At 45.2% G+C, this 27,547-nt stretch overlaps 1 long non-coding RNA gene across 2 annotated transcripts in view; it reads right to left on the bottom strand.

Moving 5' to 3' along the window:
* LOC128340246 (uncharacterized) overlaps nt 1–27,547 on the bottom strand; it is a 48,843-nt gene that overhangs the window by 15,744 nt on the left and 5,552 nt on the right. Inside the window, exon 2 of one of the 2 annotated variants that reach the window (XR_008313548.1) lies at nt 20,652–20,741. This is a non-coding gene — a long non-coding RNA (uncharacterized LOC128340246). Of the gene's footprint in view, nt 1–20,651; nt 20,745–27,547 lie in introns of both variants that reach the window. The other variant, XR_008313547.1, reaches the window with a different exon arrangement.

Here is a 27,547-nt window from a genome sequence, read left to right as displayed (position 1 = left end):
CCCAATTTTGCCTGATCATGGGAGACACCAGGCTCGCAGGCAAGCCTGGTGGCTCCCAGGCGGTTAACCCACCTAAGTACTCCTCCCCTAAAACCAGGTTTGCGGAGTGAGCACTCCGCAAACCTGGTTTTTAAAATCGCGAGTAGCCGCAGCGCAGGGCAGGGCTACTCACGAGGAGATCCATGGAGGGGAGGCAAAAGCCGCCTCCCGGCTCCTGGGTCTCGCCAGCATGCCCGCGCTCGGCATGCTAGAGCTTCCGGGGGCCAATCGGCTCCCGCTCCCCCCAGTCCCTGCTGGCTCCGTCACAGAGCCGGCATTCATGTGGGTGGGCAATCCGGATGCCCAGGGCTCCCGCCCTGCTCGTGTGCAGGGAGAGCAGGCTTAGCCACTCTCCCAGCTCACTCTCCAAAACCGGGTCTCACTGATTGTGAGACCCAGCTCTACATCTCTTTAGTGAGGCCTGCTTCACAGTCTGAAAACCACTACCTTTGCTACTATAGTTGCTGTGTAAGTAATTAGAGTTCCAGTAAAGTAAGTTACACTGAGAAGAGGATTGATTTGAAAACCTTTTGTGTAGCTTTGGCAGAACACAGAGGACAAAGACAAACCCTTATGAGATCTCCATTATTTGTTTCTAAGACTTCAGCAAGTTTCTACTCTTTCAGCACTTGTATTGCTGAGTGCTCACCCCCGTTCCTCAAAGGAGGTGAAAATATGGCGCTTATGTAGCTTCTCATCTCCTTGTTCAGTTTTTAGAGATCACTTTGATGTTTCAAAATAAATCTCATTATACTGCAGATCAAAGAGGACAATTACTTTCACCAAAGCACTACAATAAGCCAATTAGCATTTCATCTATTCGCATGGAATGCTGTTGCATCGAAGCCTAGAGTATCTTCTGTCGCTGGCCTTGTCCCCAGTGAGTGCTGGAGGCAATGGAGGTCATATGGTCTCTGAGACTTGCCAGCTCTTTAAGCAGTTTTCTGATACAGGCCTTTTAGAATGTAGTTAATATGCAGATTTCATTTCAGAGATCCAACTGTAGTATCCTGAAAAAGCAGTTACTGAAGCCTTCATAATAATATGCCACCAGCTATATGTTTCCATTGCATTCAAGCAGGCTTCTTTAATAGATCTCTAGAATTTCTTTCTCCAGAAATATCATGCTGTCCTAAAGTAAGGTCACAGCTCAGTGCCTGGCATCATAAGGTCCCAGGTTCAGTCTGTGGCATCCAAGTAGGGCAGAGAAGATACTTCTGGCTGAAACCTTTGAGAGCCACTGTCAGTCAGGGTAGACAATACTGAGCTACATGGACCAGTGTTTTGATTCATTTACAAGGCAGTTTCAAAAGGGTCTTCATCCTCCTAACTTAAAAGCCAATGCAGTACAAGGTTACTATCCAAAAACCAATTTAAAGAACACTACACATTTTTTCAGATTATCCCATTTGTTCAAAAATGGCTACAATCAGGGGTGCACCAAGCTAATTTTGGTGCCTGGACCTGAAGGGCTTTGGAGCCACACCCCTCAAGTTAAAATAAACTGAAAGGTTTTTTTTTGTTTTTTTTAAGTTATAACTGCATTTTTTGAAGTGGCACCAAAAGGTCCAGGGGTCCTCGAAAGGTCCAACGGGGCCTTCAGCCAGGGGCCTGGGTGTTTTTTTTTTTAATTATTTATTTATTTATTTATTTATTTAAACATTTTTATACCACCCAAAACTTACATCTCTGGGCGGTTTACAACAGAATAAAAACAAAGTAAAACATTCATTAAGACAAAAGTGGGGGGGGGGCACACACATTACAACAAATTAAATATTTTAAATAATATTTTAAAACAGCATTAAAACCATTAAAACCATTAAAACAAAATTAATTAAAAGCCTGGGTGAAGAAATGTGTTTTTAAAGATTTTTTAAAAGCTGTCAGAGATAGAGAGGCTCTTATACCACTAGGGAGCGCATTCCAAAGCCTCGGGGCAGCAACGGAGAAGGCCTGTCCCTGAATGGCCACCAGACGAGCCGGTGGCAGCTGCAGACGGACCTCTCCTGATTATCTCAGTGGGTGCTGGGGTTCATGACGAAGAAGACATTCTCTTCATACCCAGGGACGAAACTGTTTCAGGCTTTATAGGTTATAACCAGCACCTTGTATTTTGCCCGGAAAGATATTGGCAGCAAGTGTATCTTCTTCAATACAGGAGTTATATGGTCTCTCGGAGATGACCCAGAGACCAGCCTGGCTGCCGCATTCTGGACCAGCTGTAGTTTCCGGACTATGTACAAGGGCAGCCCCACATAGAGCGCATTACAGTAATCCTGTCTGGAGGTTACCATCAGATGTACCACTGTTTTAAGGTCATTCACCTCAAGAAACGGACACAGCTGGCGTATCAGCTGAAGCTGAAAGAAGGCACTTCTAGCCACCGCCTCAACCTGGGACACCAAAGTGAACAGGGAGAGGCTCAGATCCAGAAGCACCCCTAGACTGCGTACCTGTTCCTTCTGGGGATGTGTGACCCCATCTGGAACAGGCAGATCAAAATCATCTCTCGAGTTCCAACCCCGGACAATGAGTACCTCTGTTTTAGCCAGATTCAATCTCAGCTTGTTATCCCTCATCCAGCCCATCACCGACTCCAGGCAGGCATTTAGGGAGGTTATACCCTCTCCCGATGATGCTGACATGGAGAAATAGATTTGGGTGTCATCAGCATACTGGTAGCACCCTGCACCAAATCTCCTGATGATCTCTCCCAGCAGTTTCATGTAGATACTAAACAACATTGGAGACTGCATGGAGCCCTGGGGAACACCATACAAAAGTTCAGATTTTGAAGAACAGCAGTCTCCAAGGGACACCATCTGGAACCTGCCTGAGAGGTAGGGGCGGAACTACTGCAAAGCAGTGCCTCCAACTCCCAACCCCCGCAGACGCTCCAGAAGGATACTGTGGTCGATAGTATCAAAAGCAGCTGAGAGGTCCAGAAGGACCAACCGAGTCACACTTCCTCTGTCAATTGCCAATTGGAGATCATCCTTCAGGCTGACCAAAGCAGTCTCCACCCCATAGCCAGCCTGAAAGCCAGTTTGAAATGGGTCAAGATAATCAGTTTCATCCAAGACTGTCTGGAGCTGGGAGGCCACCACCCTCTCAATTACCTTGCCCAGCCACGGAAGGTTGGAGACAGGCCTGTTGTTGTTCAAGTCCGAGGGATCCAGGGTAGGCTTCTTCAGAAGCAGTCTAATAATTGCCTCCTTAAGACAAGGAGGCATCCTACCTTCCCTCAGAGACGCATTTATAATCTCTACCAGGCCTTCTACAACAACCCCCCTGCCAGATAATATAAACCATGTTGGACAAGGGTCAAGAGAACAGGTGGTAGGCCGCACCATTCCAATCAGCTTGTCCACATCCTCAGGAGTCACAAACTGGAACCGATCCAACCTAATCACACAATAGTTGTCGCCGGACACCTCCACATCAGACACTGAGGTAAGTGTGGAGACGGAGTTTAATTCGGCCCGAATACGAGAGATTTCCCCCACAAAGAATTCATTAAACACATTACAGCGGGTAATCAATGGTTCCAGATTCTGATTCAAGGGAGGAGGGGCACTCACTAGGCCTCTCGCAACCCTGAACAACTCCACCGGACGTGAACTTGCGGATGCAATACGGGCAGAAAAGAATAGCTTCTTTGCCACACATATTGCCTGATCATAGGTCTTCAAATGAGCTCTATGTTGCAATCTGTCGGACCACTTGGGATAGGCCCATAGTCGTTATGGCATCTATGAACTCCTGAGCCCTCCCGGACAAATTGGTCCCAAAGTGAATATTGAAGCCCCCCGGCACCCCAAGCCTGGGGGACTCCAACACCAAGTCTGAGAGCAAGTCCATCGGCTCGGTTAGGGCTGACGCTGTTGAGCAGCAGGGCGATCGGTACACCAACAGAAGTCCCAGTCTATCACTGGTCCCCAGATTTAAGTACACACATTCGATATGGTCCAACACTCCGTGTTTGTGTGTGTATGAATGAGCCCAGTAAGCCTCCCACACCCCTGTGGGCCTGGCATCAGTAGGCAGAAGCTTCAAAGCACTGGAACTGCTCCTAGCAATTCTCAAGGGCTGCTGGGACAAGCACGTGAGCCCAATGGCCATTCCCGAGTCCCACTCTGCCTGCTGACACCGGGTGGGGGAGGCCTATTTGGCATACAGGACTCCATAGCAGCGAAGTGAAGATCCTTTCTGCTTTCTTCGCCCCCCCCCCCCGGCTTCAGAGACTCCAAAGTAAAGAAGGGAGATATGGAGAGGGTGAGGGAAGCAAGGCAAGGAAGGAGAATGGGATGGGTGTCCAAGGAGGCTACAGTGATACTATAGTGGGGAGGGATTTTCATTCATTCATTCATTCATTCATTGGATTTCTATTCCAACCTTCCAAAAATGGCTCAGGAGGGTTTACACAGAGAAATATATTAAATAAGATGGCTCCCTGTCCCCAAAGGGCTCACAATCTAATTTTTTTTAAATATTGACAGACTCATCCTCCTCCCTTCTTTCAGCGTGAGCCCATCCCCCACCCCCCACGGGAGCACAAACATTGCTGCTACTTTTGAAGGCCGACCACTCAGTGACTGACCAGGCAGGCCAAGCGCGCCACCCGCACAGTTGCTGGGGTGGCTGCGGGGCAGCTGCCACCATGGAGGGGGGTGTTCAGAGCCCCCGCACCCAGTGGTGGAGGACCGAGCCAGATCCCCGAGGTCCAGTCCTAAGAGTGCCTCTGGCTACAATAGACCCCAACATAGCTAGTTTGGAATTAATTAGTGAACAATATAAATATTAGCTTCACATCCTGCCCCAATTGTTCAATGTTAGGCTGTCCCCAAAACATCTGAACTGAACTGGCATTAAGTTGATGGCATTACTAATTGGCATAGTTATAATCAAGACAAAGATAGTATTAGATAGCAAGTCACCAATGTACTCACAATACTTTTGGGGGTGGTGTGGGGTGGGAGGGGTTAGTGAAGAAAACAGAAACATGAATCTAAGACAGCTGAATCTGATAGATTTTAGGGTATATTGATATTGGGTTTTCTATACTGGATTACTTCATTCCATATTCTACCAGCTGTGAATAATATCTAAGTCAGGTCTAGTACATTTTTGAGAAAATTATATTGTTAATATTGTTAATATTTGGAATTGTTTCCAAAGACAAAAGAAGAGCAAAAACACACATAGTAGCTAACTTGTTCACAGCACCCACAACTTGATAAATTTTGTGTAATTTCCTGGATTATCTAATTTTTCATCACCACAGCCTCTGTTCTCATGAATCTGAGTAAGGAGCAGACTGAGAATTGAGATATGGATGACGCATTTCACTGAATTAGTGTTCTTTTTTATTTCATATTCATGAAACAAAGGAGAAGAATAATTAGTGATATTAAAATTCATCGCACCTTGGAACATTGCAGGTTGACAGTGTAGCTTGGACAGCAACCATTGTCAGCTGGACAATTGAAAAACAGACTTGCTCTTCAGCAAATGGAGTGAATGATGAATGATGTGATGTGATCCGACAGAAATCCATTGGAAAAAGGTCAGGAGACGTCCCGGAAGCAAATATATTATCTCAGTTCATAATTAAAAATCAAAACATGTCTATGTACTATGAGTTTATATGTGCATTTGTAGCAGTCTGACATTGACCAAGGTTTGTAATGTTAGCCAAAACCTCTGTGCACCTGAGGCATGGTGCCAAATGCTGCCCCCTTTTCATACACACCCTTCTTCCCCTCTTTGTTTCAAGTGGTGGTGGTGGCTGTAGCAATAGTCTCCCCTTGAATTTTGGGTGTGCACACACACACATTCAGTTCCACTACCTCTGCCTTCTCCTCCTTTGTGGTTGCAATCACTACCACCATCCAATACACACACCCTTCTTTGCTTCCTCCCTCATGCACCACTGGACTAGTTATGAAAAGGGAGAGGAAGCAGCATAGGCAATGAGGAAAGTACAGTGAAGTACTTTGGAGTGTCTCTCTACTGCCCTTTCATCAGTTTCTCTTCCTCCCACTTTCTATAAAGAGCTCAGCAGTGCATAAGGGAGGAGATAGATAAAGGCATGCACATCCTGCACCCACTCAAGCAGGCTGTGGCAGTGATGAAAAAGAGGAGGAGGATGACGACGATGACGACGGTTATAATGTTGGCAGGGGAGGCAAAGGAAGGCAGCTGAAGCAATAAAGCAGGGGCAACTTGACACTTCACTGGCACCCCAATAATGCAGTGCTTGAAACAATCACTAGACCTTACCTAATGGAATTGAGGCTGGGGTGCTATAGGCCACCTCCAGCCTCAAAGGCAGGATGCCTCTGAGTACCAGTTGCAGGGGAGTAACAGCAGGAGAGAGGGCATGCCCTCAACCCCTGCCTGTAGGCTTCCAGCAGCATCTGGTGGGCCACTGTGTGAAACAGGATGCTGGACTAGATGGGCCTTGGGCCTGATCCAGCAGAGCTGTTCTTATGTTATGTTCTTATGAATGACCAGCTCTGATGGTTACTGTGATGGAGACACACCTCTGCCAGATTAGAGTCTAAGGTGTGTGTGTGTAGCAGATTACACACACACACACACACACACCACACACACACATACAACTTTTTATTATTGTAGCAATGTGATGCGTATGCTGTCTTATCAGTGGTCCCTGAGAACAGTAGCATCTAGGAGTTAAAGTGATACTCTCTTTGCCACTCCAGGGTTCTTTTGATTTGTTCTTTTCTTTTCTGAAGCTGAAAGTAAGTTATTGCGGTGTTATTTGACACACTATAGAAAGAAAAGGGCATAAAAGGCCATGAATAGCTTGTAAATTCTAATCATAAAACCAGGAATGTTAAAATGGAATTGATCAGATTAGCAGAATAACTTCTTTTGTGTCTTGTGCTGTAGGGAAGAGATACCAGTATCATCGCCCCAGCAGTGCTGATGGAGGACAGAAACTTGGCTTCCAACCAGAGTCCCATAAAGTATTTACGAATGTAGTAATTAAAATTAATGAATAAAATGTCGAATGGGCTTGACAGAGTAAAGCAATCAAAAGAGAGATTTAGTTTCTTATCACACCTACTAATTTAAATGGGATCCAAGGGGTGGGGGAGAAATATTCCAGCCACTGTGAAGGGTGATGTGGATTGAAGAGTAAGTTCAGGGCTTCATTTTTCTGTCTTTAAATAAATGCCATATCTTTAAATAAATTGCCAAAGGCATTTCATCTTCTTTTTAAATGGCTAAATAACGTCAGAAAAATGGACACAGTTTTCTATAGCTTAAAATTAAGGGAAAGCTCATATGACTCCTGTCAGGAACAGGACTGGACAATCTTCATTACAACAGATCTGGTGGTAATCTAGTTTGTTGGAAATTGTCCATATGTGATTATATGAATGTTTCCTTTCCTCTCGCTTCTTGACTAGAATACTGGGGTGTGCACCTTAGTGTTTGCACCTCTGCAACCCTTGCACTTCAATGTGGGGGGAGGAAGAGGAGGTTTTAATCAATCCTGATCCTCCTCCTTGGATAAGTGAGCAACAGAACATTGTCCCTCTCTGGAAGCCAAGGTCCTCAGTCTTGACTCATCCACCACCACCTTCACCCTTGGACTTCCCTTTTTAAATAGCCATGCACATTCCTTGCAGATTCTTAGCCTGCTTCCTGATTCTTGTGAAACTGCCCCCTTGGACTTGCAATAGCCTCCACTCCTTGCTTTTCCCTGTTCATTCTCTCCCTTTCTCAGTCTGAGCTGGGCAGTGCTGGCAAACTGCAGATGACCCACCTTCCCATTTCCAATTCCCTTTGATGCAACCACTGGTGGGGTGCTGGCAAATGAAATGTGCTCCTCATTGTTAGTCAGGAGTGAGCTTGGTTGTGCCAGTGGCACAGGGCTTGGACAGGGTGACATAGTGCCTTGGGAAAATACATGTAATTATATTTATGCTCTTTTCTCCCCTCCTCTCCTTTCCGACCCCACCTCAACCCTGCTAGCTGCTTGATAAGTGGCAAAAGTAAGAAAATGGAACACTTATTTATTTATTTATTTGTTTGTTTGTTTGTTTGTTTATTTATTTCCCCGCCCACACTTACGTCTCTGGGCGGCTAACAACAATTAAAACACATAATAAAAGTTAAAACAGTTCAACATATAACACATATAAACATTAAAACAATACAATTATTTAAAAACCATAAAATTAACACACAGTATTTTTAATTAAAAACCTGAGAAGGCTTGGGTAAAAAAAGGGTTTTTCAATTTTTTTTAAAAAAATAGCCAGAGATAGGGAGGATCGTAACTCAGCAGGGACCTCCTCAGATGACCTCAATGGGCGGTGGGCTTCATAGTGAAGAAGACACTCTCTTAAATATCCAGGACGTAAGCCGTTTAGGGCTTTATAAGTTATAACTAGCACTTTGAATTTTTGAGATGGAATTGTGTACTTTTGAGATGGAATTGTGTACTTTTGAGATGGAATCCCAGGCCATGATTTCTCATTGTGCAAGGGAAGAGCCAAGAAGTTGGCTAGAGTACTAATTGGGGGCTCCTTGTCAGTAAAAAAAATCCCCACAACTATGTATCCTGCAAGATACTTATTAATCCAGATCAAACCAAGAAGGTTCCCATTTAGTAGGAGAAAACACAGGAGTATATCCTTTTTCTTAAACAGATCAGGGCTGTCCCTTCTGAGGAAATCTGGAAGTCTCAAAACCTCCCTCGCTGGAAATTTGCTGCTTTCCTGGCAGTGGCAGCAATGATGCTTTAAGACACCCAACACTTGTGCGACAGTGCACCAGGAAAGAAGGTAATGTCACAATGTTGCATCCTTTCCTTAGAATACTAATGGGGGGGGGAGGCTGCACTCTATTGTTGAAGGGAGAAGAGAGCTGGTCTTGTGGTAGCAAGCATGACTTGTCCCCTTAGCTAAGCAGGGTCCACCCTGGTTGCATATGAAAGGGAGACTAGAAATGTGAGCACTGTAAGATGTTCCTCTTAGGGGATGAAGCCTCTCTGGGAAGAGCATCTAGGTTCCAATTTCCCTCTCTGGCTTCTGCAAGATAGTGCTGAGAGAGATTCCTGTCTGCAGCCTTGGAGAAGCTGCTGTCAGTCTGTGTCGACAATACTGAGCTAGATGGACGACTGGTCTGACTCAGTATATGGCAGCTTCCTATGTTCCAGGGTTCAGCATATTTCCCCCCAGTAATGCCTCAAACAAAGGACGCAATGTCATGATGTTGCTTCCTTCCTCAGTGCATTGTGAGGCTACACTGGAGAAAGAAGGTGACATTCAAAAACACTACTACTGCTACTACTGGAAAGGCAGCAGATTTCTGGCCAAAAGCTAGAAGGAGAGCCAGCTACTCAGGGAAGTCCCTTTTCAATGCATCGAATGGATCCAATATATATTGACTTAATTTGATGCATTTGGCCGATGTATATTGTCAACACAATTCAAATAATGTGTCAGATCAGAACCAGTACAGATGCTGATTATATGCTTGATCCACAGCCCCAGTTAATAGGTTGTTCTATTGTCCTGTCATTACAAAATAGCAAACTCCACAATCTTGATTTGGAGTGGGCCAGGTCTTCCCAAACCTTTTCTGAGAATTCTCAGTTGAAGGTGGGCTTTTTTCTGAAAGTTCTCTGAAATCTTAGGAAAGTCCAGGCCCGTTCCCAATGCTCCCTACCAGCCCTCTGCTGTCCCCTACCTCTCGATTCTCAAACTTACCATGCAAGGAAGAGAAAAGGGAAATCAATGGCAGAAAGGCTGTGGAGAGTGGAGGAACAACGTAAGCTTTCCAGGTTTCTTGGTGACAAAAGGGAGGCTCCCGGGCATGTTCAGAAGCCTCCACTACTACCAGGAATGCTGGAATCTGTCACTTTAATTTCTCATGCCTTAATACACTGAGCCAGGAGGAATTAAAACTGCAGCAGCTCCCAGAATTCTTACTGATGCTGGAGGCTTTTGAACATGCTAGGAGCCCTTCATGTTGCCAATAGTGTAGCGGAAATTCCCCGGGTTCTGAGACAGAGATTGACACCAAAGGTGAGAGAAAGCAGATTTATTTATTTGCCGGCAAATAGCCCCAGCGGAATAATTTCCAAAGGCTAAGACCCTGATCACACTGCGGCCTCGCCTTTTATACACATAAAAATTTACATATAGTGTGCACAATTCTCATTGGCAAGCATCACTTAATCGTCATCTTAACAATTCTACCAATCAGACAGTTCTCTACTAAACTATAACTTAAGCATTCCCCCCTCCTTCTCCCTGCAGCTGTGGCCTTGAGCAAGTGTCTACCAGCAGTTTGTTATCTACAGATAGCAAGGTGCCCCCTTGCCTGCATACCAACAGTGGACAGGAGTTTATTATGCTGCCGGCAAGTTGCAATTAGAGCAGCTTGGGTTATGCAGACCTTCTTTAACCATTTCTTGACCATAAAACTGAGTCTGCCTCAATAGGAGCATTGGAAAGTTGAAAATGGGCATTCTGCTGTCCTTGGCCTTCCCTGCCATCACTTTCCCTTGTGCTCCCACTCAATAACTGGGATGGAAGAGAAATCAGAATCAGGGAAAGCAAGTGCGTGCAAGTTGAACGGAATTTTGGAGGGGAGTGTGACTTGGGGTGCTCTCCTCCTCCTTTTTCTTTCTAGTCCATCTGGCCAGAAGCAGCTTTCTTCACTGTCTCTCATAGGACCAGACCCTCATCCCACCACACCAGAGTTAGGTGGGCAGGGTACTCTGTCTTTCAACTCTCTTGCTACAGGTTCTAGGGATGTGCGGAACCGGTCCAGTGGTCCGTGGTCCAACGGTTCAGTCCGGGGGTTTGTGGGTACTACCTGTAGCCCCTTTGGGGGGCTTGCTGTAGCTGCGAGGAGGTCCGCACGGGTTCCCTCTCCCCCCGCCGACCTCCCTCATCACCACCGCGGCCGGGTAAACGTAGTCTTTTTGGCCCTTTCGGGCCTCTGTAAAAGCGAGTGGCCACCATTTCGGCCACCACCACGCATGCGCAAATGCCCTCTGCGAGGCTGCCTACAACCCCCCGCTGCTACAGCAAGCCCCCTAAGGGGCTATAGGTAGTTACCCTTTACATTTTAAATTTTTTAAAAAAAAAAACGTTTGCAGACCAGTCTGGGACTAGTCCGGACTGCAGTGGGGGGGGGGAGTGTTCTATGGGGGCCAGACCAAACTGCCCCTGTTCAGTTCAAGGCCAGTCCGGACTCGAACCGAACCGGGCCAGATGGTTCCATGCACACCTCTAACAGGTTCCCTGGGCCAACCCACATAACTCAGTGAGCCAGAGATCCTTAGCATTGCACAATGTCTGAAGCAATGTGTGCTGCTTCTAGCCCTGGAGAACGGACTGTGCTTATGAAATGGTCCTGCTTATTTGAATGGGACTTCCACTGTGCATTTTCCAGATAGATTGTGCTCTATTTCCATACAAAGTGTCAAAGCCCAATTCCTTTACCATCTGCCCCTCTTAGTTTGTGTTGAACCAGAGGCGTAATGGGGGGAAACGGCGCCCAGGGCAAGCTCTGCCCCTGAAATTGCGCCCCCTGCCCCCCCCCCACATACCTGCGCCCCCCTGGGCTGGACGGAGTGAGCGTGGCGGTGGCGGGCGGCGGCAGATCGGGCGGCGGGCGGCGGCGGGAGTGAGTGCGGCGGTGGCGGGTGGTGGCGGATCGCCGAGTGTGGTGGTGACGGGCGGCGGCGGATCGCCGGCCGAGTGCAGCAGAGCAACGCCAAGGCCTGCTGTCTGGCCCGGCGTCGCTTCTCAACTGCACAGGCACGCCTGTGCAGTTCATAGAATGCAGTTCATAGAATGAACTGCGCAGGCGCACCTCACAGTTGGGAAGCAACGCCGGGCCAGACGGCAGGCCTCGGCATCGCTCTGCTGCACTCGGCTGGCGATCCGCCACCACCCGCCACCGCCGCACTCGGCGATCCACCGCCGCCTGCCACCGCCGCACTGGATCGCCGCCCGCCACCGCCGCACTCGGCGATCCGCCGCTGCCCGCCACCGCTGCGCTCATTCCCGTCCGCCACCGATGACACGCAATCTGGGGGGGGGGTCAGGGGGGCATGCCACTTTTTGGCCCCCTCCCACATGGCCCACCAGAGTGGCGCCCAGGGCACGTACCCTGCCTGCCCCACCTATCGTTACGCCCCTGTGTTGAACTAATCATGCACACACTTTGCCACACACAGGCAGAGATGCACCTAGGTAATTTTGGAGCCAGGACCTAAAGGCCTTTGAAGCCCCCCCCGCTGCAAATTAAGCATCATCATGCTCTGCCAGGTGACCACACCACCTGGGACAGACTGAAGATGATTTGGGAGGCCCCAGGGGCTGTGGAGGCCTTAGACTTTGGCCCTCTGCACTCAGGCTTTAGGTTTTGGCACTCATGAACCCCCTTTATGGTGGTTTGTGGTAACATGGCACAAGCCACATTCTTCATGTGGAGGCAAATCACATGACCAGCTCAACCAGGGCTGGTAAGCTTCTCCTACGAAATCTTATCCCTTACCCTCCAGACATTAGTGAGCTGCAGAGTCTGACAAGCTGACATCCTGACTAATGAAACACTTGAAGAAGGACATCAACTGTCCCAAAGCTGCTGCACTAGCTACTTGTGCTACGTCTGGAGCTTGCATTCCAGACCAGTGTTGCACTAAAGCAGGCATGCTTGGGCAACACTGTGCAACTGGGACACTAATGGAACTTTTAAATTCTTCTCCTAATGGCACAGCGGGGAAATGGCTTGACTATCAAGCCAGAGGTTGCCAGTTCAAATCCTTGCTGGTATGTTTCCTAGACTATGGGAAGCACCTGTATCGGGCAGCAGCGATACAGGAAGATGCTGAAAGGAAATCATCTCATACTGTGCAGGAGATGGCAATGGTAAACCCCTCCTGTATTCTACCAAAAAAACCCACATGGCTCTGTAGTCACCAGGAGTCAACACTGACTCGATGGCACACTTTACTTCTCCATAGCTGCCCCTGGGCTCTGGAATGTGCTAGCTGTCAAAATAAGAGCCTCCCCCATCTCTGGCAACTTTTCAAAAGGCACTGAAGACATATTTGTTCACCTAGGCTTTTGTAATCATTTTAAAGTTTTGTTTAATTTGTATTGTTTTTGCTGTACACTGCCCAGAGACGCAGGTTTGGGGTGGTATATAGATACGTTGAATAAATAATAAATAACATAAGCATACTTTTGTGCAATTGTACAACCTGGGCAACTGCACAAATCCCTGGGTTAGGGATGTGCATGAGCCAGTTCAGTGCCTCATCTGGGAAGTGTGTGAACCAGCTTGGGCACTGGCATTCAAGCCGGTTTGGCAGGGTGGGGAGGGGTTCCCTTAAAAAGCACGTAAGGAGCTCCTTACCTGCTCGTCCTCCAGCCTGCCGCGTTTATAGCAGTGGTGCCTGCTCTCCCAAAGGCAATGTCCACTGCAGCCTCTGCACGGCGTCGACACACACATGGCTGGCGTGCATGGCCAGCCATATGCATGCTGACACCAAGCAGAGGCCGCAGGGAACAGTGCCGCAGCTGCGCACAGCCTTTTGGAGAGCGAGCGCCACCACCGGAAAAGCAGTGAGGCAGCGGACAAGCAGATAAGGAACTTCTTACCTGCTTTTGAAGAGAACTGCTCTCCACCCCACCAGTGGCTGCCCAAGCCATCCGGGCACATCCCTACCCTGTTTTTTGTTTTTTTTTAAGGACAATTGTGTGTTCTTCTTGTGCTAGCATAACTTTGCTTGTTACTTCCGTAGTGAGGATATAAGCCCCATTTCTTAGGGACATTTAAGAACAGATGATGCTGTCTTTCTTTGCATTAGTTACAGTGGATTGTCCATTAGTACAATCTGAGGTTGAATAAAGGATAGAGCTTATTTCGAAATGTTGGCTCTGATTATCAGCCTCAGTTAAACAAACAATACGTCACAATAACATTAGCAAGATTGTCTCATAAAAACTTCTGGATGATGTATTGCTAATGAGCTAATAAATAGTTTATTCAGGAACTGCTGTTCATGGAATGAGGCACAATTTGGTTCTTTCTCTGCAAGCATATCCTGATATCATGTGATGCCTTTTTTCAGTGCAATGCTGCCCCCCCCCCCTTTTTTTTCCTTTTTTTTTTTTTACAAAATAGATGTTGTATGTCTAGGAGGGTTCCTTCATACCCTTACTTGAAAATATCTTCCATTGGACTCTGCAGGATTTACTTCCAATGAATCTACATAAGATCGGGCTCCATTTTGTACATATGAAACACATCTCCTGTTAAAATATACAACCAAGATTTTTGGCTTCCTCTCTCTACGCTTTGTATCCTTTGCAGTCTTTTCTTTTTGGGTCAATGTACATTGACTCTAATGTTGTCATCTCTGTCCCTTGCCTGTATGACCACTCTTGCCCACGAGGGACACCTTTGAGGAAAGGTGGAGAGATGTGGTTATTCCTCATGGGTTACCTATATCTCTGGTTATTGTGAGGTATGAAAAAGTAACCATAACTAATATTCTTCAAATACACTACATGTTTGCAAATTATCTGAGAGCACACCTCTGGGACTTGTTTTGCTTTTCTCCAAATAACAACAACAACAACAACATTATACAAGTTTTCAACATAAAATGTTCTCAAAACAGGTTTCTTTTTTAAACTAAACTGCTTCGAGAACATTTTTGTTCTCAGAACAATAGAAGAATATTTCCAGTCCTAAAAGGGCTCACAGTGTTAAACACACACACACACACACACACACACACACACACACACACACAGTGTGAATTGTGGCTCATTTCTTTTAAAAAAATGATTTTTCTGTGATTTCTCGTGGTTTTAGGGGGCATTTTTCAGATTCGGGGGCACTCCTGGGGTACTCCATATAGACCCCACAGAGCATGGTGTAGTAAAGAATTATTTTCACCACTTTCCCAACTTTTTTCATGATTTTTTAACCTTTTTGGTCCATTCTGGAACCTAACTTCCCATTTACCATAGGCATAAGGCCTCGTTTCTCACAGTTTCATTACTCGCAGCAGTAGGTGAGGAACAGAACCCCCACAAGTAATAAGGTATGCCTGTATTCATTGAGTTCTTTTTACTAGGTATTTGTACAGCTCTGCTAGCCAATTTTAGAGCTTTATGTTAGATTCCCTGATCTGTAGTAACTTGGATTCAATACAAATATGACAAATATTTATATACCACATTTAAAATGTTAATTACAGTATATTAATCTTTAATATTTATAAATATTAATTGGATTTGGATTCAGACTCAGACAGAGGCACCTTTCAAAGTGGTGATTCTCTTATATTTAGCAAGGGGAGAGCAAGTAGCCCTATTCGGCCCTAGGACAGTTCTTCCAGTGGCTGTTGCTGGGCTACTTCATGGGTCTTTTTAGAGCCCCCACTTTGAGAACTATTTTTGTTGAACAGTGCTATAATAGTAATAGTATGGTAATAGAAAGAGTAGATTTGTGCTTGTATAGTCAAGTCATCTAAGTATATGGCTTGCAGGGTAATTGCGTCTGCCTACAAAGCCACCATTTTGCTTCTTGCTCTGTCCCTTATGCCACTGTTTTTGCACCTGGCTCCAGCTGGTGGACCTGGAGTGGTGAATTTAGGGCAGGGGGGGGGCAGTAGATCTGACAAGCTTTATATCTTCCTCCCTGTTGTAGAGTTTCTACGTGTTGTTACCCATTTTTAGTCTTCTGGGGAAAGACTCCCTAAACCCAAATAAGGCACAGCAGAATAAAAGAGGCTACTCATCAACTGCAAGTAGAAATAGGCTTATTAAACACAAGAGGTTCTATAAAGAAAAACAAATGATCTGTGAACAGGAGGAAGGTAAGATGGTGTTTTGTCAAGTTTTAGGACAAGAAACATGTTGATTTCATTATACTGTAGTGTTAACTGCACATCACACTTAACAATTACTGAAAACAGCATTTGTTCTCATCTGTTTTATGTATTTTGGTCTGTTCATGCATAATTATCTTCCATTTGAAAGCACTCTGATCTTAGAGTGCTCAGCACAATTCAGAAAATGGCCTCTTCTGTATACCTGTAGCATACGGCAGGGATCCCACCCCCACTATGCAAGTTCTATCGCCACATTAGAAAGAGCATCTGTTTACATGCACAATAAATAACCAGCAACTGCTGAGTTGGGGATACATTGATGCATACCCAAAGTTTATGTCTTTCCTCCTTGCATTTGATCTTTATAATGTGAGCCTGCTGATACGATCCAATTAATCTGGAGCAAGATACTAGGCAGGCAGACGGGCTGGTTTTAATTTACCGAGTTATAAGTAGCTGTATTCTCTGCCCTGTGTGTAGCGTTTGGCACCCATAAATTATTCGGTAGCAATTATCCCTTAAAATGTAACGAAAGCTTGTTTTGCTGTGTTCTGAATTCAGAACAATATCAAGAGCTGAGAAAAGAGATGTGCGAACACAACCTGGTGTGCTGTAGAACTTTTCTTTAGAGTAATTTATGCTTGTGACTTTTATTTGGAAAGCTTCAATGGTGAATACATGTTTTATGTCCGAAGATAAGTAAAATTAAAGGGGAACAAAAGATGTGCCTCCTTGGTCTATCTGTGAGTCTGATCCAGGTCTCAGTATGTATACACTATTTAAAAACACAATCCCCATCTTTCCAGCAGCCTTTGGATGAGGTGCCACATCGTGTTCTTAGTTTTATTGGCTTTACTCTTGGCATGAATTAGTTGATGTAGCCTTGGAAGTCAGACAGAAGAATCTGGCTCTCTGGGAATAACAAATGGAGGGGAAAGTGTATTAAGACTCTCAGCAAAATTCTCCTGTTTCAAAGAAGTGAAATACTACATAACAAGTGTACTGGTGATAATGGTAGTGAAAGCAGAAGCTGTGCTTATCCTTGGCTTCACAAATAACAGTGGCAAGTGTGTATGGAAGAGCCATCAGTTCCTCCCAGGAGCATGATCCCACTACTGCCACCACTTCCATAACATCCAAACCCACCTGAGTTTAGTGGAGAATGTCGGTAACCCACCTCAGTCCAACTTTGTCAAGCAAACTTAAAATGTCAGGCTGTGGTGGGTTACCAACATTCTCCACCTGACATTGGCACATTGAGACGTGGCAGCAGTATCTCAGTTCTTCATCAGATACAGGTGAGGCAGTGACTGTCCTGAATCAATGCTTGGGCACAATAAGGGCCTGGATGAGGATGAAGAAACTCAGACTCAATCCAGACAAGATGGAAGTATTGCTCATTGGTGGTTCATCCACCAAGATGAGTGATGTTCAGCCTGTTCTTAATGGGGGTTGCAGTCCCTTAGAAGGATCAGGTTCTCAGTCTGGGGTTCCCATTGAAGTGTCCTCTGTGGCTCAGAGCACCTGTAATCAGCTTTGGCCGATAGGCCACCTGCAATCTTAGCCGAATGGAGACAGCTTGGCTACAGTCAGTCATGCTTTGGTATCTCACGTTTCTATTACTGCAGTGTATTGTATGTGGAGCTACCTTTAAAAATGGTTTAGATATACTGCAGTTGTTCCAAAACAGAGCCGTTAGATTATTAACTGGGAGTGGACATTGTGATCACACCAGTGTTTTGTCAGTTGCACTGGCTCCCAGACTGTTTCCCAGCCCTACTTAAAGTGCTGGTTTGAACCTTTAAAGCCCTAAATGGCTTAGGAACGTGTTATCTGAAAGAGTGCCTTGCCTCATAAATCCCTACCTGGACCTTAAGGTCCTCTACAGAGGCCCTGCTACAAGTGAATGGAGCACTGCCACCAAATGAAGTGAGGCAGGTGGCAACTAGAGAGGGGGCTTTTTTGGTGGTGGCACCTCATTTATGGAATAGCCTCTCCAGTGAGGCTTGCCTGACACCACCACTATGCTCTTTTAGATGCAGAAGAAGACCCTTTTTGCTCATCCAGGCTTTTAAATAAAGCAGGGAAGTAACTTGCCTAGGGAGCAAGAGGTTGCTGGTTCGAATCCCCGCTGGTATGTTTCCCAGACTAGGGAATCACCTATATTGGGCAGCAGCAATCTAGGAAGGTGCTGAAAGGCATCAGCTTATACAGTGCAGGAGATAGCAATGGTAAAGCCCTCCTGTATTCTACTAAAGAAAACTACATGGATCTGGATCACTGGGAGTCGACACCGACTTGACGACACAACTTCACTACTATTACTAGTAATATTCATATACCACTTTTCAACAGAAGTTCTCAGAGAAGTTTGCATAGAAAAAGTAAATAATTAAGAAGGTTCCCTTTCTCCAAATGGCTTACAATCTAAAACAGAACATAAGGTAGACACCAGCAACAGCCACTGGAGGGATGAAAGGAGAGCTGGTCTTGTGGTAGCAAGCATGACTTGTCCCCTTAGCTAAGCAGGGTCTGCCCTGGTTGCATATGAATGGGAGACTTGATGTGTGAGCATTGTAAGATATTCCCCTCAGGGGATGAAGCCGCTCTGGGAAGAGCAGAAGGTTTCAAGTTCCCTCTCTGGCTTCTCCAAGATAGGGCTGAGAGAGATTCCTGCCTGCAACCTTGGAGAAGCCGCTGCCAGACTGTGAAGACAATACTGAACTAGATAGACCAATGGTCTGACTCAGTATATGGCAGTTTCCTATGATGCTGTGCTGTGATTAGATAAGGCCAGTTGCTCCCCCTCCCCACTAAGCATAAGATAATCACCATTTTATTCATTCATTCATTCAATTTTTATACCGCCCTTCCAGAAAGGCTCAGGGAGGTTTTAAAAGATGCCTTGGCACAGTTAGCAGGGGTTTACTCCTTTACTACTACTAATACTGCTACTACTACTACTATTAATATTTATATACCGCTCTTCAATCAAGTGGCGCAGCGGAGAAATTCTTGACTAAAAAGCAGAAGGTTTGAATCCCCACTGGTACTATATAAGGCAGCAGTGATATAGGAAGATGATGAAAGGAATCATCTCATACTGCGTGGGAGGAGGCAATACCCCTCCTGTATTCTACCAAAAGAAATCCACAGGGCTCTGCGGTTGCCAGGAGTCCAAATCGACTTGATGGCACACTTTACCTTTACTTTGAGAATCAAAGTTCTCAAAGCAGCTTAGACAGAAAAATACATATTACACAAATGAGATGGCCCCCTGTTCCCAAAGGGCTCACAATCTAAAAAGAAACATAAGCAACAGCCACTGGAGGGGTGCTGTGCTGGGGCTGGATAGGGCCAGTTGCTCTCCCCCTGCTAAACATAAGAGAATCACCACTTTAAAAGGTGTCTCTCTGCTCAATTACCTGGGGTAATTTAGTCTCTTTAGCTGTATTTGTTTGCTTTTACGTGTTCTAATGATATTTTTTTTTTACTGTTCATTTTGTGAGCTGTCCAGAGAACAATTTGGTATGGGGTGGACATATGAAGAAGTAGTAGTGGTTGTTATTGACATCTCACCTTTCCAGGAGCAATTCTACACTCATGTGCTTGAAGTCAACATTAGGGGTAAATGTAAAAGCTCTATTAACATGTCTATTAAAGCTCTGTTAACATGTCCCATCAACTGTTTTCCAGCCACATGACCTTAGAGCCAAATGCCAAGCAAACATCTTGGGTCTATTTTTTCTCTGCATACTACATAATAGCTGCCATACTCCAGTGGATCAGCCTGATCTCAGTCTTGGACCATCACACAAACTCTGAAACTTTCAGTGTTTCCAAGTATACAAGCTTGGAATTAATCTGTTCTGGAGGGTGGCAAAAATATTTTTGAAAGGGAGGAGATGTTTATATGCACTTGCCAAAGCTATCAGGAAAGGCAAATAATAAAAAATGGCCTTTCATCTCTGAAGAAAAGCATGAAACAGCTGTGGGAAAACATGATACCTCAGAGTTTCCTGGTGTTCACAGCAAAATAACAGGCAGAAAGAACTGGAATATATTCAGAGGAAAAAAACATATACACTGAATTATTCAAACATGTACTCTTTACTATAAATAAACTGAACAACAAGCGGGGGGAGGTAGTGTTCCTGGTTCTCTCCCAATGAGAGAGTTAAGAGTTCACAAAAAACTAAATATGTGCCAAAGCCCAAGGAATGAATTAGGGGTGGTCAATGAAGGTACATCATATTGAACATGATGATGTCCATGATAATCAATCAAGTTAATATATGCTGTATTTTGAAGCTACCTTATACTAAGTTAGATCATTGGTCCACTGAGTGGCAGTAGTTCTCTAGGTTCTGAGGCAGACATATCCCCCCCAGCTCTGATGCCTGAGATGCTTTACTGGAGATGCCAGTGATTAAATCTGGGACTCTCAAGATGCAAAGCACATCTTCTATGGCTTCTCCTCCTCCTTCAAGATTTGTTTTGCCTACGTATGAGTCATGTTTGATGTAGCTCAGATGCTATATGAAGTGCCAGACATCCTAAGGCAAAATAAAAGTCTGTTACATCTAATAATTATCTCATGTATTACAGTTTTCTGTACTCCTCTACCCAAAATTCCGGAGGCCATGTTAAGCAAATGTAAACCTAACACAAAAGCAGAATCGAAATGAGCCCCTACCTTCCAAAGTGTGGACGGATGGACTTTTAAACGCTGCAGGATTGAGGTTGAAAGAGCTCTTTTCATCAGGGCTTCACAGATTATGGAAACCTGCTGAGCAAAAAAGAACAAAGAGATGAAATCTCAAAACTGTCTTTATCAAGAGATGTCTTTTGTGTATTTTCTTTTCCAAATCCACAGAGGAAACAATAGTGGAACAATAGCTTTTGCCATTGTTAAGTGCAACAATAGCTTTTGCCACTGTAATAGGCTTGAGGATTCATTGTTATTTCCTTTTGTCCAGCTTGTATATATCGATTTCATTGTTGTTAGAGATGTGTTGGGATTCTGATTAGCACTCTTCAGGCATTTGACTTAATGCATGTGAGAGGTAGGAGAAAGCAGCCATGCATTTAGTGAACATAAGAACAGGCTTACTGGATCAGGCCTAGAGACTAGGGATGTGCACAAACCAGTTCAGAGGCCCTTTTACGGACCTCCAAACCAGTTTGAAGGTCCAGCTGTTTGGCTGGTTCAACAGTGGGGGGTTAACTTTAAAGAGCAGGGAAGGTGCTCTTACTCCCTGCCCCGGCCACATTTCCGCCACCAGCGCTGTGCTTGAAACCGGTCCTGAGGGACAACAGTGTACCTCCTTGCTGCCCCAGTGCACATCGAACTGGAAGTGCCTGGTGCATATGCACACCTCGCACATGGCACTTCCTGTCTGATGCACACCGGGGTGGCAAGGAGGTACACTGCTGCCCCATGGGACCATTTTTAAGCACAGTGCCGGCAGGAGAAATTCAGTGGGAGGTGGTAAGAGCACCCTCCCTGCTCCTTAAAGGTAAACCCCTCCTCCGTTGAACCAGCTGTCGCTGGTTCCTTGCACATCCCTACTAGAGGCTATAGTGAAGTGCCCTGTTTCACAGAGTGACCCCAGAGTACCTTGGGAAGCCATACAACCAGGAGATGAAGGCATGCCCCCTCTCTGCCACTGCTCCCTTGCAAATGGTATTCAGAGGCACCCTGCCTCTGAACAGGGAGGTAGCCTATAGCCACTGATAAACTTGACATCCATGGAATTATCTATTTCCTGCTTAAAGCCATCCAAACTGGTGGCTATCACCACAGCATTTGGCAGAGAATTCCAGAGATTGTATTATTATTATTATTATTATTATTATTATTATTATTATTATTATTATATTTACATTTTTGTCCCACTCTTCCTCCAAAGAGCCCAAAGCGGTGTACTACATACTTAAGTTTCTCCTCACAACCACCTTGAGAAGTAGGTTATGCTGAGAGAGAAGTGACTGGCCCATAGTCACCCAGATAGTATCATGGCTGAATGGGGATTTGAACTCAGGTGTCTCCGGTCCTAGTCCAGCAAAGTGAGGAAAAGTGCTTCCTTTTCTCAGTCTTAAACTTCCTGGTAATGAGTTCCACAGTTTCAGAGCCACATTGTGGGTTCACTTTCCCTTTATGGGGTGATTCCACATTGTAGGGGTTGGGAACTGGTCTAGGAAGCATGGGACACACAGCTCACTGACACAGCAAATGTTCAAACACATAACTTTTATTGCCTTTCTTTCCTCTGTCAGTAGTAACAAGACAGGACTGTTACTTCCCTGCCCTTCAGAGGGGTTAACTTGGTCTTCTCATTAGGGATGTGCAAACCGGTCCAGCGGTCTGGTCTGGAGGTTCAGGGGTTCGGGGTCAAACCAAACCACCACCCTGGTTCTGTCAGACCGGAACTGGACCGCTGGGTCCGGTCCATCTGGTCCGCGAACTTTGTTGTTGTTGTTGTTAAAGTAGTTTTAAAGTACCTTTAGCCCCTTCGGGGGACTTGCTGCTGCCGTGGGTGTGTGTGTGTGTGTGTGTGTGTGTGTGTGTGTGTGTCTGCGTGGGTTCCCTCTCCCCCTGCTGGCCTTCCTCATCACCTCCGTGGCCGGGCAACTGAGCTTTTTCAGCCCTTTCGGGCTGGCGGCCGCGCATTCGTACGGAGGCCCGAAAGGGCTGAAAAAGCTCAGTTACCCAGCCGCGGCGGGCCGCGGTGGTGATGAGGAAGGCCAGCAAAGGGAGAGGGAACCCGCACGGACACACACACCCTGCAGCATCAGCAAGCCCCCCGAAGGGGCTAAAGGTACTTAAAAACTACTTTAGTTTTTAAAAACAAAACAAAACAAAACAAAGTTCACGGACCGGCCGGACCGGACTGGGGTGGTTCGATGGGGGCTGGACCGAACCAGGCCAGACAGTTCCATGCACACCCCCTACTTCTCATTACTTCACTGCCTCTGTTGCTCCCCTGGACCTTCTGTCACCTCCACAAGGCTATCCTCTACCTCTGCCACTCCCTCTAAGGCTCAGGGCTAATGTGGGCTCTACACAATACTAAATAAATGATTTTATTACAATCATTGATCAGTTATACATACAAATGGATGATACTGCATTCAGATAAAAGTTAAGTCATACAGAATACACCAACATAGAAGCCTCTTGTAGCAGCATTCAAAATAAAGGGCTGGAAATTAGAAGGTGGGTCTTAACAGCAGCTGCACAAAATTTGGTAACATTGTAGGAGATAGAAAGTTTCTTATCTGCCCAGAAGGAGTGTGGCTTAAAATTCAGCAGTGCGGCTAGGAAAATGTGATAGCAGGGGAGAAATAAGACTGCACCAGCTATCATTATAAAAAGGACAAAACAGCAGCACATGAGGGACAGATTTGACCTCACCTGAGTTAAAGGGGCAAAACAGACTGGCCAGAGGGGTTTTCAAAAACCTTCCAGATAAAACTGCTGACGGAAAGGCATCATATCTTGCTCTGAGAAACACCCTGTGATGGTTTGGTAAAGAAAGGGACAATAGGTAACTAGCAGGTCTCTGAGAAGGAGCTTGAATCATTCTGATGTTCAGTGTCCAAGATCCTCTGTTTGAGGATCTCCTTGGCTTGACTGTAATCTAGTAATGACAAATATTCAGTAGAAAGGCCAAGTAATTACAGTTTGCCCATAGTGCTCATGTCCAGGGAGATTGAAACCTATCAGCCAACATCAGAGGGATCAGTCCTAGAGGGGAGAAATGGATCCGAAGCTAATAACTGAGGATTAAAGTCCATGCTTTTGTTCCTCTGGAGGCCCATTTCCAGCCTCAACGCTGCACTAGAGATACATCGAGGGGCCCTAAATACTGCTCCAATAAACTTAGATTGGATGATCTCCAATGGCCTATAATTAGGGTAGGGGCCCAATTGTGCACCATATAGAAGTTGGGCCGAAGATTGAGCAGCAAATAGCTTTAATGTTGCAGGGATAACATCTCCACCTTTGGAGTGAAAGAATCTTAATGTTGCTGAAGCGCTCCTCTGTGCCTGTTGGGCAACTTAGTCCATGTAGGCCTTCCGTGACCCAGTGGCATGAAAAATCACACCCAGATATTTAAAACTACTGACCTGCTCTATACAATGACCTTCTATATGCCAGTTAAATCTCTTAGGTCTCTTGTCAAAGACCATCACTTTGGATTTCTGGAAATTAATTACCAAGTGATTGTCCTTGCAGTAAGTAGCCAAGAGCCCAAGTGCTTTACTAAGGCCCACTGGAGTCTGTGAGATGATAGCAGCAGCATCTGCATACAGCAGGATTGGGATAGCTGCGGCCACAATAGTTGGGGGATGTAGCACTGGATCGTCTACACAATACTGTATTTCCTTCAGGTTCAGTTTCTCCTTCTCTTGCTCAAGTCTCTCACATTCCACTAGACCGCTCTGTTCCTCAGTCCAACTCCTTATGAGCTGTAGGGGATTCTGAGCAGGCAGGGCCCAGTACTCTCAGCCCAGGAGTGACTAAGATTGGGGCCAACCCCACCATTCCAAGCCCTCATCCTTTGTAGCCTCTCATTTGTTCTTCCTAACATGTGGTTTGTTCTTCCTAACATGTGGGGAGCACAGGTGGTAGATGATGATGGCTGCATAAATCTCTTCTGGATCCTCTTAGATCCCATGGCCCTTACTGACCTGGGGTCACACAGCCCATCAAAGTGGTTTCATGATCTCTGATTGGATGGATCAATAGCCAACAAGAAAAATGACCCTCACTTTCCCCCCCAAGAAGCAGTTGCCCCTTGAGAGCGGCAGCAAAAAGGAGTGAGGAAAAGTTGGGGGGGTGGATAGGAGTGTGCACAAACCAATTTTTTTGTTTCAATTTGTACCCAAATCAAAACACCTCTGATTTGTTTTGGGTCTGAATCTCACCCTCCCCTCCCAAATCACCCCGGATTCTATTTGTACCCGAATTTTCTGAATCTGAATAGATTTGGATTTTAAAAAAGGGTTCCAAGGCCAAAAAAGTGGGGTGTGTGGTAGTGCCCAATAGGTGGAAGCTACTACCCAAATTTCAAAAAGAAATTGGGCAAAGGGGTGATTTTTAAATGATTTTTGAAGTGTATGTGTCTTTAAGCTTTTTCCCATAGGGAAAAGATAGGGCTGAGAGAGATTCCCACCTGCAACCTTGGAGAAGCCGCTGCCAGTCTGGGTAGACAATACTGAGCTAGATGGACCAATGGCCTGACAGTATATGGCAGCTTCCTATGTTCCTATTCCAAAGACCATCTGTTTAAACTTTTGCATTGCTACACACAAATGCGTATAACCTTTAAAATATGCATTCATTGATATTTTTTTAGCAATATTGTGCTACATCAACATCAATTTTCCAATCAACTCTGCTTATTCTCAGAGTCTGACTAATACTATCCTACATAAAACCATTTACCCTTCCCTTTTTGAAAGGAAGGACCCTCTCTCTTTTACCTGCAATAAGGAAGCAAGCTCATAAAACACAAAGGGTTTCCAAAATCTCCTTTTCTCCCTCTCAGTTCTTCTTGTTGGGGCTGGAACCTCCAGAAAATTCTAAGGACCCTCTCTGAGCATACTGACTCCACTACCAATTAAGAAAGGGGAGGAGAGATCACAACACCCTTTGCTTGCTAAATTCAGGGAGCCTCTATTGTTGACACCATAAGCTAACAATAATACTGGTAATAATGGTGAGGGTTACATCTATATGTGACTTTGTGACTTCTAGGTCTCAGAAATGCTAAATGAGCATGTCCAAAAACCAAAAAATCCAGTGGAAATGCATTACTCAATTGAAAGAAATGGCATGATGAAGACCATCTCAAACATAAGGGACAGTATAGGCATAGTGTGTAGGGGGATAACCACTCATAGGAACATAGGAAGCTGCCATATACTGAATCAGACCGTTGGTCCATCTAGCTCAGTATTGTCTACACAAGCTGGCAGTAGTTTCTCCAAGGTTGCAGGCAGGAATCTCTCTCAGCCCTATCTTGGAGATGCCAGGGAGGGAACTCAAAACCTTCTGTTCTTCCCAGAGTGGCTCCATCCCCTAAGGACGAAGGAGAATATCTTACAGTGCTCACACATGTATTCTCCCATTTATATGCGACCAAGGTGGACCCTGTTTAGCTAAATGGATAAATCATGCTTGCTACCAGAAGACCAGCTCATTCATAATGCCAACAAGTTCAAATTGGCAAACAAATCGTTTTCACTTAATGACGCAACAGAAAATTAAGGAGTCTCACTGCAAATGTGGCCAAGTACTATTAATTTGTGAAATGCATGGAGTGAATTATATGGGAATTACAAGTTGCAAAACATGAGCAGATTACAAGAGCTTTGCTAAGATGCAATGATTTAAGATTTTTATTTTATTTTATCTACAGGCTGCTGCCATTTACATTCTACTGTACCTGGGAATTGGATTTCTATGATGTATGGTAGCTATTAAATTGTAGATAGCAGGGCTATGCCTTGGTCCCAGTGGAGTCGCTAATTGAGTTGTTTCTATAATAATGGATAAATGTTGAATATAGCTGGAGAGATTGAAAAAAAAAGATCTACAACCTTCCACTGCCGACCATGAGCAGAGGGCCTTCAGAACCAATTTAGCATTTATTCAGCTCCTTATGGTCCCTTCCTCCAGGTAACATTTCAGCCCTTTTCTAAATGATGATAGATATAAGCAGCTGCGATATCTGGGTAATGGAATTATTTTCCCTTAAGTTAATTCCCATAGAACCACCACTTCAAAGGTTGCTGTCAAAGGCAACTGGATTGACTTATGCTACCTACGGAGAGGATGAAGGCAGAAAGATTGTTTCTTCCCATCACACACAGGGACAGTTAATTCAGTAGGCTAGAATGCTTTGTATGGTGGTTTAATTCATGCACTTCGATTGAAAATTAAAAAAACAGCAACTGGGAATTCTGTTTCCCATGTTTTGGATGACCCTGTTGAGGTCTCAGGCCATCTCCACAGAGCTGAAAACCACATTAGAAGGGCAGGCTTTTGTGTAGCTTCTTGTTGCCTTGAAACACAAGTCCAATCAAGTTTGTTACTGGTACAACAAAATGACGGATACAGAACAAGGGTGACAATAGACATGCTTAGATATTCATTCTAATGGATGTAAATTAGTTGGAGGAGGAGCCTGTCACCATAATGCCTCCCCCCCGCCCCAAGCATGTTCCTTTAGGCCTCAAATAACAGTTGAAAGAGGTAATTCCTTTTAAAGAACAAACTAGCCTATGGAAATGTAACACGCTCACGAGTTACACAGAACTGTCCAATTGGTGTAAGCGTTGAGTACCAAAACATAAAATAAAAATGAGACACCACAATGTGGGATTATCAAGCTGATGATAGCATGGTTGAAAACACAATAAAAACATGAAATACATGAAACCTCCATGTTCAGATGCAGTATACCCCTGGTTTGCTGAAGGTGTGAACAAATAATAGGGAATGGTTACCCCTTTTGTACTCTTATTGGCAGTTTCCCAGAAGCCTCTGTGTGGCCACTGCTGGAAACACTGCTGAGCTGG

This window comes from Hemicordylus capensis, chromosome 1 (genome assembly GCF_027244095.1).
Source record: "Hemicordylus capensis ecotype Gifberg chromosome 1, rHemCap1.1.pri, whole genome shotgun sequence".
Taxonomy (NCBI): Eukaryota; Metazoa; Chordata; class Lepidosauria; order Squamata; family Cordylidae; genus Hemicordylus; species Hemicordylus capensis.
The sequence above is the reverse complement of the archived record's forward strand: the minus strand, read 5'-3'. Positions and strand labels throughout refer to the sequence as shown.